General features: G+C 42.0%; 1 long non-coding RNA gene across 1 annotated transcript; it reads right to left on the bottom strand.

Annotated features, from left to right (window-relative positions):
* Nucleotides 1-4,431: 4,431 nt before the first annotated feature.
* LOC134877076 (uncharacterized) lies at nt 4,432-6,155 on the bottom strand. The gene is made up of 2 exons (XR_010167523.1): nt 5,754-6,155; nt 4,432-4,770 (listed from the first exon to the last, which is right to left on the bottom strand). It is a non-coding gene; the product is annotated as an uncharacterized LOC134877076 (long non-coding RNA).
* Nucleotides 6,156-12,610: the final 6,455 nt, after the last annotated feature.

Below are 12,610 nucleotides of genomic sequence, written 5' to 3'. Positions count from 1 at the left end.
TCGAGCATCATGGCTCTGAAGCTCTTGCATTTTCTAAGTGGATGGAATCTCTTGTGTATCGGGCAATGTACATTTGGGTCCTCTGTTTGGTTTGTTCCACTTTCTGTTGTTTCCTTGGAAACGTTTGTTTTGTGAACTGTAACTTGGTTTTTGTTATTGAGGTTTCCTGTCCTTTCCTTTGTCAAGGTAGGTGCTGCGGAGCTGCAGGTGTTGAAGCTCGGGTCATTTCTTGCCTTAGCCTCCCTTCTGATGAACTCAGAGAACACTATAAACGGTGGAAATGCAACTTTTTTCTCTTCCTTATACCTTGATCCAAATGTCATCCATTTCTCTTGAAGATAGAATGGCAACTTTTCCACAATGGGGCCGACTCCTCTTGCTGTGTCCAGGTATATCAATCCCTGGAGGTAGCCATCTTGTTTTGCGGCTTCAAGTTCTAGCACCAAGTCTGCCAGCTCACCAGGGGCGGATCTAGAAAAATATTTATGGGGTGGCGAGAGAGGGGCAGGAACTTTTGAGGGGTGGCAGACGTATATTTAGAGAATTTTATCACAGTTATCAGTTTGATGAGAAATATATGCACGCACACACTACATAAGGGCACAGACTGCCATTTACAAACTCATTCAGACAAGCTTAATCTCATGCAATGTCTTGCATTTGAGGTTTCAGGTGAAACGGTTCATATTAGGAATAAGTTACCATACAATGTGATCTCACTTAATAGGAGATAGAAGTGTGGTCACACTACTATAGGTGGGGCATTATCACAGGAAAGGCATTAAGGTAAGACACAGATGTTGAGTGGCAGTAACACATACTCCCCTAAGTAGCTTGAACTATTAAACAACAAGGGACACTTCATTCATTTCAATCTGAGCTGCTTTATTCCATTAAAAGGCTCACAGAGTTCCAAGCAGACAACTTTCAGCCCAACAAACGTGCTGGAGACAATGTGGTGAGATGCCTCCAAATCATACACATGTTTCACAATTCCATTTTTATGTAGGGTTCTATACCTTGGGGAGCTAGAAGAACTGGTAATCAAAGAAGACCAATACTTAAGGTTCTTTTAGTAGCAAGTAAGAAGGCTATAACTAAGAGCTGGCTTAAAATAGATGGGCCAAAACGTAAACAATGGCTATCTTTAGTAGAGGAAATCAAAGAAATGGAAATGCTCCCATATAAATTGAAAATAAAAGAAAACCTATTTGCAAGAAACTGGTTAAAATGGCATATATGGTATACACATAACTAAAGAAACTAGACATATCTACAGAAGGAAAATAATTGTATGGACACATCCCTGGTTAGAGGCCTGTTCCTGTGAAGTGTGTTTTATTTTATGTATTTATTATTTTTGTTTATCTATTTCTGTACAATTGTCTTAACATATATTTTGCTATCAATATCTGGTAGCTTTTTCACTACTGTACTGTAGGAATACTAATAAAAACAAAGTAAAAAAAAAATAAGGCTCACAGAGTTACAAAAGGGTGAAGTTGTCATGCCTATAACAGCTGAATGCGGCGATTTCCATGTTGCTCAGCAAAACGCTTCACAAGTTTATCTAGATCTAATGCTTTTGTGCGTTTTGATTCAATGCTGAGTACAGCCAAACTCGATAGTCTCTTTTCTGACATAGTAGACCGCAAATATGTCTTTATGAGCCTGAGAGATGAAAAACTTCGTTCACAGGATGCACTGCTCACAGGTAAAACAACCGCTATTTTGCACAACCTGAACAACTCATAAAAAACATCCTGGTATGGATCCAACAACTGAGTGAACTCCATTAGAGTGGTAGGACTCTCCTTTTCCCCCTTTTTTCTGTCTAGTAATCTCCTCGTCTGATGTAACTCGTGTTTGAGATCCTCAATATCTGAATCATAAGCTTCAGCCAATAGCCTCGTTGCACGGTAACCGTAAATTCTACTTCCGCTGTTACTTGTATGCGCGTCTAAACTTCCGGTCGAACACTTCCGTGTTATGATAGCGTTTGACAGCTGGATACCGGTAACCGGCTTTTACTATTTAGAAGTGTACAATGAGTGTGTTCACAATAAAAGAAAGACGACTGACCTTTCAAAGGGTGGGGACATCGGCACTGCACTGTTGTGTACCTCAGTGTACGAATTCTTCGAGGTACAATAAGCTACTTTCCTTTCATTCATTTCCCGTTGACCCGGCGGTACGGGCCGAGTGGCTGAGGAGAATCCGAAGGGATAATTTCAGTCCGACGAAACATTCAAAGGTCTGCAGTAGGCACTTTAAAAGCACAGATTTTGTCGTGACAGCCGGGGGACTAAGAAAACTCCAAAAGGGATCAGTCCCTGTTCTGTTTTCTTGGAACGGGTTTGAGCTATCGGCACCTAGACCGAGTGTTTGGGAGAGGCGCCCGCGGCCAGATGTGGAGAGTCCCGATGTCTCTGACAACGAGATGGAAATCGCGGCTGTAGCTACTGACCACGACTACTCGGTGTTGCCACAAACGGTGATACGACTCATCGACCTGAAACAAACAGCCCTGACGCTCACTCTCCCTGCTGGATCTTTATTTGAAACTGTGGGAATTCAACATCATACATGTTATTTTATACAAAACAATAATCTTATATCTTTCTAACATTGAAAAGTCGAGCAAAGACCACGTTAAATTATAAAAGTAAGTAAAGCTATTACCACAGTAATATCACTATGTAAGCGCTAATGTTAGCTATGTAGCTACAATAATATTGTGCCATAGTTACAACTTACCTTCATAATTGTCGATATAACTGGATAGGTACATTTTGTATCCCTTATCACGTTTGCTCTTCGGTGTAGAACTGCCCATCCGAACAAGTCGGTGGACATCTGAGATGGAAATGTTTGGGAGATCCTGCAGGCATCTAGTGTAGAAACTCGCCATGTTTGACGTTCACCGATATCACACCGGAAGTTTAGAAGCGCATACAGTAACAGCGGAAGTAGAATTTACGGTTACCGTGCAACGAGGCTATAACAGCACAGCCTCCTCTCTCAAAAAAGTTGGACTTGACGGATTTAGTGCCTGGACACCCTGCATGATGTTACAATTTGTGTTAGAAAATCTTCGTCCTATTTCTCCAATCATGTTATCCAGAACTGGATAGTACACAGAGACACAAAAAGTGTGTTTGCTATCTGGAACTACATGCTGTCCCAGGGTGGAGAGGATGACAGTATCCTGAAGCACCTTTGTTGTCTGTCTTGGCCTCTTTGATTTTCGCTGAGTTGTATCAATGTTACTTCGTTGACATAAATCAAGTGTTTCACTCCACATTTCCTCAAAAGAGGCTTGGCTACGGTACTGGACCAGTGTCTCTTTAAGTGCCTCAATAAGTTCAACAGCCTTAGCATGGTCCAATGTTTTAGACTGGAGCATGTCTGATAAAAATTTGGAGTCACTCAGGACCTTTCTGAACAGAACAAGAGATCCAGCAAAATTCAGATCAATTTGAGCCAATATCCCTCTTGCTTCAACAGCTCTTTGTGGATGGTTCTCAGATGCGATCTCTTCAAGCACCTGTACTATTGCAGGCAACCTGTCCATAACATTGCGACATGCTATATGCCTACAGGCCCAACGTGTATCACTTAGCCGTTGGAGTTCCCTTGGTGCACCATCAAACATCTCCCGCTGAACTTCCAGCCATTTGTTATGTACATAGGACCCAGACATGAATAAATACAGTCGTTCCAATAATGAGAAGAATTTTCCTGCATCTGCCACACTTTTTACAGCGTCTACTATAACTAAGTTCAAGCAGTGTGCGCTGCAGTGAACATAGAAGGCATGTTTGGCTACTTCTTTTATTCTAGCTCGAACACCTGCATGTGCCCCGCGCATCACTGCCGCGCCATCGTAGCCCTGGCCTACAAGGTTTTTCTTGTACTCTAGCCCATGCTTCTCAAGGAAGCATATAATTTTGTCACTCAAGGCAGCAGCATCCAGGTGTTCTGCCACTTCAAACTCCAGAAAGCTCTCATGAACCACACCGTTGTAAAAATATCTCAGAACAAATGACATTTGCTCTTTTTTCTGAAGATCTTTCGTTTCATCAACAATAACTGAAAACTGCTTACTTGTCTTAACTTCCTGGATTATTTCCTCTTTGACCATTGCAGCCAAGCATTCAAGTATTTCATTTTGTATTGTTTTACTGGTGTATTTAGCATTTTTAGCTTGTTGTTCAAGTCTTTTTTTGATGATGGGGTTATGGTTACCCAGCAAGTCTAACATAGACAGAAAAACACCTTTATTGTCTGAATCGAGAGACTCCCTGTGACCCCGCTGTGCTATGTTTTCTGTGGCTGTTAGAACTAAAATTTCAGCTAATGTTTTAATATAGTATTGATTTTCAGCCACCTGCCTCTTTTTTTGCTCATCCATTAGCCCAAACATTGAGGTATTTTTATCCTTCATTTTATTGTTCTCTGTCCATGCAAACATTGCATTTACATGGCTTTCAGATCTGGCATGAGAACAGAAACCACTGTCTTTCATTGTAGCCTTTTTCCAGTTTTGATAACCCTCGAATGAGGTGAAAACAGTCCTTGGAGCATCGGGAAGGGAAAAATGCCTACAGGCAAAACAGTAAGATGCGTCTTTAGATTGTGAGTATTCTAACCAGGGATGAGATTTGTACCAGTCGCTGCGGAAGCTTCTCCTGGCTCCTCCCTGGAGTGTCTTTGGGAAACTCTCCCGCACTGGCTGCACTGGAACCTCACACCTGGACTTGGATACGTCTAGAAGTTGGAGGGGAGGAAAGATTCAAACAGCATTACCTCTGAACAAATTATACAATAATATAACAACGAGTAAAACATTATCAATTTGGAACTGTCATTGATTAGTTATAATAATCAGACTGTGTTAACACACACTAACATTTTAGCCTGGGAGAGTATTTATAGGTTAATTTGTTTAATTCTCATTCTCACACTTACACATTTCCCCAATTATTCGTATTCAAGCAAACATTAATAATTACATTTATTTGAAGTCAAAGCAATGTCTCTTAAATGCACCTAATAGCAAAATGTCCGTTTTTGTCATTTGTTGTTCTTATGTAACTAAGTAGGCTACTATGTACTATGCAGCAACAGTTTCCATACCATGTGGACCAACTCGACTGGAGATCGTTGGTGATGGCTCAGCAGGCACTCTCCTTTCCCTTTCACTGTCTGAGCCCTGTCTCTCGCTTTCTACCTCCTCATCTTGATGATGCTCTCCCTCCTCCATATCTTCGCTGCGGTGTTCTCCCACCTCCTCCTGTCCCTGGTCACCTTGGCCCTGTATTCTATCTCTGTCACGTTTCTGTTGCCCTTCTCTCTCTCCTTCCACCTCGTCTTCATCTTTTCTCTCTTCTTCCACCTCATCTCCTCCGTCTACATTGCTCAGTTGTTTATTTTCTGCTTCTCTCGACTTTTGCTTTGGTGAAAAAAAACTGCTTATGCTACCTTTCCTCTTCATTTCTGTAAGATGATTCAAAGTAACTTTACAATGTTTTCCTTGACACACGTTGAATCAATATTAGCTTTTGTAGCTTACTTTACACAGTACTAGCATCAGACCTAGCTAACATTACATCAAAGATAATCTAGTATTACCGTCTCTGATTACATGTATAGTAAGCGGATCATCTCAAAATCAGCATCACAACTATACTAGCACTGCACAACTATACTAGCAATTTAATTTATTGAAGAAAAGAAAAAAAATGTTTTACCTCTTTCCTCCCGTGTGTCCTCTCCTTGCGACTCCTGGCTCCTTCACTTCGCGTTCGCGCCACTCACTTTTCAAAAGAAAGCAGTCAGGTGCTAGCCTGGGTCCCAACCGAACGTAGCCCTGGCCCAATCAGATTGCCAGGGCGGGCTTTAGACGATGATGGACAGATGAACAACAGGAACGTAACCAACCACGTCACTTAAGAGCGCTTGGGTTGCATTCGAATTAGAAGAGACACTTTTTTCGGCGTTATCTCGTGCTGCATTCACTGCAGTCGGACATTTGAGATTTGCGCTCGGCTCGTAAATGTCAGACTGACGTTAACTTTTCTTTTAACTCGTTGCTGCCACATGGGGTGGCAGCAGGGGTGGCAAGGCTTTCATTTAGGGTGGCAGTTGCCACCCCATGCCACCCCGGTAGATCCGCCCCTGCAGCTCACTAAGCCTGTGGTTGTCCCGGTTGGAAATCTTGGGAAAGTTATCCAGTTTAGCAAAGAGCGCCTTCTCAATGGCCTCTGGAGCTCCATATCGTTCCTCCAGCCTGGTCCAAATCAGTCTGAGAGCAGCAGATGTGTGGCCGATACTAACCGATTTCATCCTGCGTGCTAACTGACTTGACTCAGGGCCTAACCATTTAATGAGAAGGTCAACTTCGTTGTTGGCTGAGATATCTAAGCCCTGTAACACACTAGTGAATGTTGCCTTCCAGCTGAGGTAGTTTTCAGGCTGGTCATCGAAGCGGCTCATTCCACTTGTTATCAGTTGACTCCTTATCAGAAACTTAGCCAGATCTGATATGTTGCCGTTTACATCCTGGCTGGGTGTATGGTGTGGGGTGTAAGAACTGACCCCTGGTTCTCTTTTGGGTTGAGGCTGGTTCACTCTTTGTGAGTATTGGTAGGATGAGGTGTTAAGCTGTGACCGACGTTGCTCTCGGTCGATCCGTTGTGATACAGGGGGCTGAATATGTGCGTGATGCGGTACAGGAGGCTGAATATGTGGCTGCTGTGGGCCGAAGCGTTGCTGTATCCCATTGTCTGGAAGGGTGCTCGGTTGTGCTGGAGTGGAAGCATTGTGCCCATGAATGTGTGTGGGTAGAGCAGGTAGTTGTGGTAATTGAGGGGTTAAATCCAATTCTTCTTCATAGTGGCTATCTTCTACATGATTGTGGTTAGCAACATATTCGCTGACTCTCTCTTGCACACTCTGTTCTTTGGGTAATGACTCAAAATCTGCGAAGCTGGCACGAGAGCTTACTTCACCAGCAGCGGCTTCCATGACGAGTGCTTTAGCGATAGCTGCATCTGCGTCTCTGTCTTGACGGAGTGCATCCAATTCAGCTTCAAGGCGAGCTTTCTCAATTTTTAGTTCCTTTTCTTTCCTGGTGTAGGCTGCTCTAGCCTTAGCTGCTTCAGCATTTGCTCGTGCCTGCGTAGCTGCCATGCTAATTGCTGAAGTCCGTGAGCCTTTGGTTCGGTGAGAGCCGAATACATGGGATCTTACCTCCAATGACTGTTCATCAGTGTCCTTTTGTTGCACTTCTTGCACAGAAAGCTCTTGCTGAACCTCTTTATCTTCCTCCATCTTCTGATGAGAGGCTGCCATTTTACTGTACTGTTCTTAAAGCTAACAGCCAGCTAAACTCATCTCTTCAACAAATCCCCCAAGGAAGAGGCAGGTCTTGTAGTTAGCAAGGTTTATTGAAAAGAAGGTAAAACTGAAATAAATACAAATACAGCAGGTAAGTGTAAATAATATCTAAACATCAGGTAAGCACCAAATAATAAGGTAAGTATTACAAAATATCCATACAGATAGATAGGACAAATAAGTAACTAAATGCTACACTTAGCTTAGCTTCCATGCTAATAAAGTCAATGGTAAATCACACAAAGGAATTGCTAACATTAGCTGAGTCATACATCATTTAGTACAATAACTGCATTACTGTGTCCACATGAATAAACTTATTTTCTAATGAAAAGTTCGCCTAAACTATTTATTTACTCATTAACTTCTTCTTTCTACAGGTTAATCAACACAAATGTACTTACTGGCAATGCCACACCAAAATGGAACGATAATGTTCAGAGGAGCTGAGCTGACATGTGAACTTCACCCTGAACAACTGAATAAGGACTATTCCCAGAACAGGAAGTGACATCATACCCCAATCTGAGAAATTACTGTGTCAAAATAAAAGTCACTATCAAAAATATATTTCCTGTGACATCACACCATTTGAAAATTCATCAAGCTTCAATTCGTTTTTGGAAAAATATACCTTAGTGTAATGTATGTGTTCTTCCACATGGGGGCGCTGCCACTCAGTAACAGTGAGACATTTACTGCGTGCACCCACATCTCTCTGATACTGTACATCTGTCAGGGAGCAGGGACCCTTCTGACCTTGCTCATCAGTAACTGTCAGCTGACATTAAATGATTTTGTCTGTCATTTCTGAAAAGACTGAGCGAGATTTGTTGTCATTTCAATATATAAGTTTATAACATTGAAAGTGAACCACTGAAGTGACCATTTCTGCTTTTATTTAGACAATGTTTAGTGGGTATGCTCTACTCCTGTGACCACACTAAGAAGCAGCATTATTAGATACATGAAATATGGAGAGACCATGCTACTGTTCTGAGATCCCCCACGCTAGAGGGCATGATAGCGTGTCCTGGCACCGGAGGAAAAGCCATGTTGGAACCTGAATCTATGAGCTTTAGGAAGACATGGTGAGGCTTCAGTGCTTCTGTCTGTACAGATTCCAACACATTTAAAGTGTGCAGCCCTGTTCTGTATAGTTCATGAAAAAGGGTAAATATAGAGATAAAACATTCACAGAATTAATGTTTAAAGTTAAAAGCAATAGAAGAGCTTCAGATGAATGAGTGTCTAACTTCATTTATTACAGGTTTAAGGTGCACAGCTCAGAGTCCGTATTGGGCCTTAGATGAGGCCTTTGATAGGAGCACTGTCAGCTCCTGCCACCTGCCGGCACCACATCATCCAGATCTTTGTGTGCGTTGAATGATCCACCTGTTGGAGAAACACATGCTAACCAGGGTGTTTGAAAAAATCAGCCCTCTCTGGGACACTGCGCTGGATGATAGCGGTGTTCCAACAGGCCTGATGCTGTGCTATGCTAACCACGGCAGCACTGTGAGCTCACTTCCATGATAATCAAGTTGTTCAGAGAGCCACAGGACAACAAACATAATGCATCTTAATTTGGTGCAGAGGCTGGGCTGGAATGTTTAAAAGCTTTTTAAAACATTTCAGTGATAAACTATTTGCATGATTTGGATAATGAAGCAGTGCAAAATAATCCATCTTCCTCTTCGTGTCTCAGAAACAAATAAAGCTGAGGATCCACCTTCGAAAAAACCTGTCTTTTCCATTACAAAGTGTATTTTTCCTTATTTAACATAATGCTTCACAATAACAAGAGTGTGTTCTAATGCAGCACTGTAAAACCATGGCAGATTTGCCCGTCATATAAAACAAGCAGACAACGGGTGATTGCCTCTCAAAGGGAAAACAAATGGATGAGACAGGTTTAGGGAGAATTATTCAAATGAATTGCTCTTGTTTGCAAAGAGAAAAGAGGATTTTGAAAAGATGGGCTGCAAAGAATGGGATGGGTAATTCTTTCACAGCCATCATATTTATGAGCACAGAGGTAACTCCCTTATTCACAGAGACATGTCAAAACTGTGCTTCTCCTCCTCATGTCTGCAGGCTTCTGTGTGTGATTAACTGTGACTAAATCCCGGTAAATGGAGAATGTAGGGTGCAGTGAAAACACTGTTTAATTCAAAGCGTGTGATTTGCACGTTGTTTGTCAGCATTGTGATGCCTTTCTGTCATAAAAGCTGTGTGCGAGACATACATCTGTATTGAGGGGGTTAGGTTATTAACATGACATTGTTTTTTGTTTTCCATCTGCAAACAGCAGGTCTCGGTCAGAGCTGACACCTGAGCTGTCTCTGTGACTGTATGCTCCATAAGCATCCCTTTTCATCTGAATTATCTTAACATAGTTGACACACAAGGATGGATTACTGCACGGGACTACCGGGCCCAGGCCCAGGGGCCCAAGGGCCAAGGGGGCCCTGAAGCCCAAGCCTCCACGCTACCATTTCAATATTGTCTCTACAACATAATACAATTAAAGGGGCCCTGAAGCCATAACATTGGTTACATTACATACATTATGTAATATATCTCAATAGGGCCCCTCAATCATATGCCACGGGTTGTGTAATTAATTCATCCCTCATACGTTAAAGCCCCCCCAAAATTAAATAGAATGGCATATGATAGGTCATATAGTGCTCCTGAACTACAGCTTATCAATGTTATTCATCCCTAATATCGGGAAAGGGCCCTTAAATACCATATATACCATAAAGCAGGGGTTCCCAACCTTTTGCAAGCTGGCCCCCCCTTTCGAAGGTTAGAATATTGTCAAGCCTTGATGACGATGCATGATTTCAAGCAGTTTTCTTATGAGTGATGTGATCTGTGTGATGTAGGGGTTTGGGCCCTTTGCATTGCGCCTGCTTATTTTTGACTTATGTGCTTATGTGTGTTCTTTGACTTGTTGTAAATCCTCAAGATACACGTGAATAACATTCGACTGTGCTTTTACCGCAACCTTTAACACCGCCGATTTGCGCGTGAGGGTGAGGTTAGCGTGGTGATTCTTTTGGGGGGAAGGGGGGGTTCAGTCACAGGCCGTCACAGGCCCAGGGGCCCAATGACTCTTAATCCGTCCCTGTTGACACATCAAATATGTTGGATTCGAGAAAATTATTCAGATTATTATTTTTTTCTTACAGCTAAATTAAAAATGTATGTAAAATATATTTATTTTTAATAATACACATTTAAATAAAAGATATAAAGAAAGAAAATAAAAACCATAAGAAATAATACTCGGGCTGTTTTGCGTTAAAAGGAAAGTTAGAGATTCTGGAAGTCTGCAGAAGCTCAATGTAATTTAATGTTGCCACTTTTTCCATGTTTCCTCAAAGTTTTCCTGAAGCTTCAAGTAACAAACAATTCTTTCCATAACAAAAATGGCATGGTTTGTATCATGCAGTTGTCAAGTTATGGGATGTCCGGTTTGGGATATTTTTTTGTAATTGCTTTTTTTGCAGCTAGTGAGAATTCCAGCTAGGCGTTGAGTTTGAAGTTTGAATCGGTTGAATGTAACAGCCTGAAAAGAAATGTCTACCAATTCCAGGGGATGTTTTTCTCCAATAAAATTTGGATTTCTGAATGAATCTTATGCCAAAAAGTATGTAAGGACATGCCCAGGACAAATGGGGATAAATATGGGCTACCTGCATGCCACATTTCCTCCAGCAGTTGGAAGAGTCCAACCAAGTACCTGCTGAGCCACTTCCAGTGCCTGAGGGAGAGACCTTCACAGTTGACTCGACTTCCTCAGGGATACATGGAGTTTTATATAGATGGTATTTGCCTGTTTATTGTTGTGAAGAGCTCGACAGCGGCTCTTCTTCCTCCGCAGGCTGCGGAAGTTCAACATGGACTCCAGGATACTCTGCAACTTCTACAGGTGCACCATCGAGAGTATCCTGACTGGCTGCATCACCGCCTGGTATGGCAGTTGCACCGCCCTCAACCGTAAGACTCTACAGAGGGTGGTGAAAACTGCTCAGCACATCACCAGGACGGAGTTGCCATCCATGGAGGACCTCTACACCCAGCGGTGTAGGAAGAAGGCCGGTAGGATATTAAAGGACCCCCATCACCCCAGCAACAATCTGTTCTGTCTGCTGCCGTCTGGCAGACGGTACCGCAGCATCCGGACCAAGACCACCAGACTCAGAGACAGTTTCATACCACAGGCTATAAGACTACTGAACTCCTGAGCTGTGTGAATGTCTACTCACATCTGTTTATAGTACACACATACATATATATATATATTATACACATCTGCCATACATATCTGTTTATAGTACACATATCTATATATTATACATATCTGTTTATAGTACACATATCTATATATTATACATATCTGCCATATACATCTGTTATACATAATATATGCATCTGTCCATACCTCCTCATTCAACAGTGTAAAGTATTTAAATACTCTCAATGTATTCCACATATATATATTTCACCTCCTCAAATCTGTATTGTTGATATTGTAAATATTCTTCTCTCTTTTTTACTATTTTATTTATCTTTTGCACCATGTATGTTGAGTTGTTGGAGGAGCACGCGACATAAGATTTTCATTGCCAACATATACGCTGTATCTGCTGTGCATATGACAAATAAAAACCTTGAACTTGAACCTTGAACCTTGAGATAACTTGAAGCCGATGTATGGGCAAAGTGATAAAGTGCAGGAAACTATTTATGTACTGGCATACCTGTAAAAAAAATTAAATAAAGTTTTAGTTAGTAGTAAGTGTAAGAAATGTTCTTTTATTCGAAGTCCAGGAGTCATTGTAAAAGAAAACGAAGTGAAGCTCCTCATGTTTAAAAGGAGTATTTAATAAAAGGATGCAGCAGTAGGTTTTACAAAAGTTTCACAGCTGTGGCTCAATAGCCCGGGACACGCATCCACAGGCCACTGACTGAGTGGAGTTCATCAGTAGTTACTGTCTGGCGGTCCGGAACAAAAGAGAGCTCGATTCTACAATACAAACATGTTTTATAGAACCACCCCTTTCCGACCATACAATAAACAACTTCAAAATAAGACGAGCTCCGGTCTCGTCCTCTCATTGGTTGGTAGCGGGGGGCTGGATCCTGTTGGCCGCTTGTCACATGGGGTTCTCCGGACTCTTCTATTGGCTGACGT

Source organism: Eleginops maclovinus, chromosome 15 (assembly GCF_036324505.1).
Source record: "Eleginops maclovinus isolate JMC-PN-2008 ecotype Puerto Natales chromosome 15, JC_Emac_rtc_rv5, whole genome shotgun sequence".
Lineage (NCBI taxonomy): Eukaryota > Metazoa > Chordata > Actinopteri > Perciformes > Eleginopidae > Eleginops > Eleginops maclovinus.
Note: the sequence above shows the minus strand (reverse complement) of the source record. Positions and strands in the feature narration are given on the sequence as shown.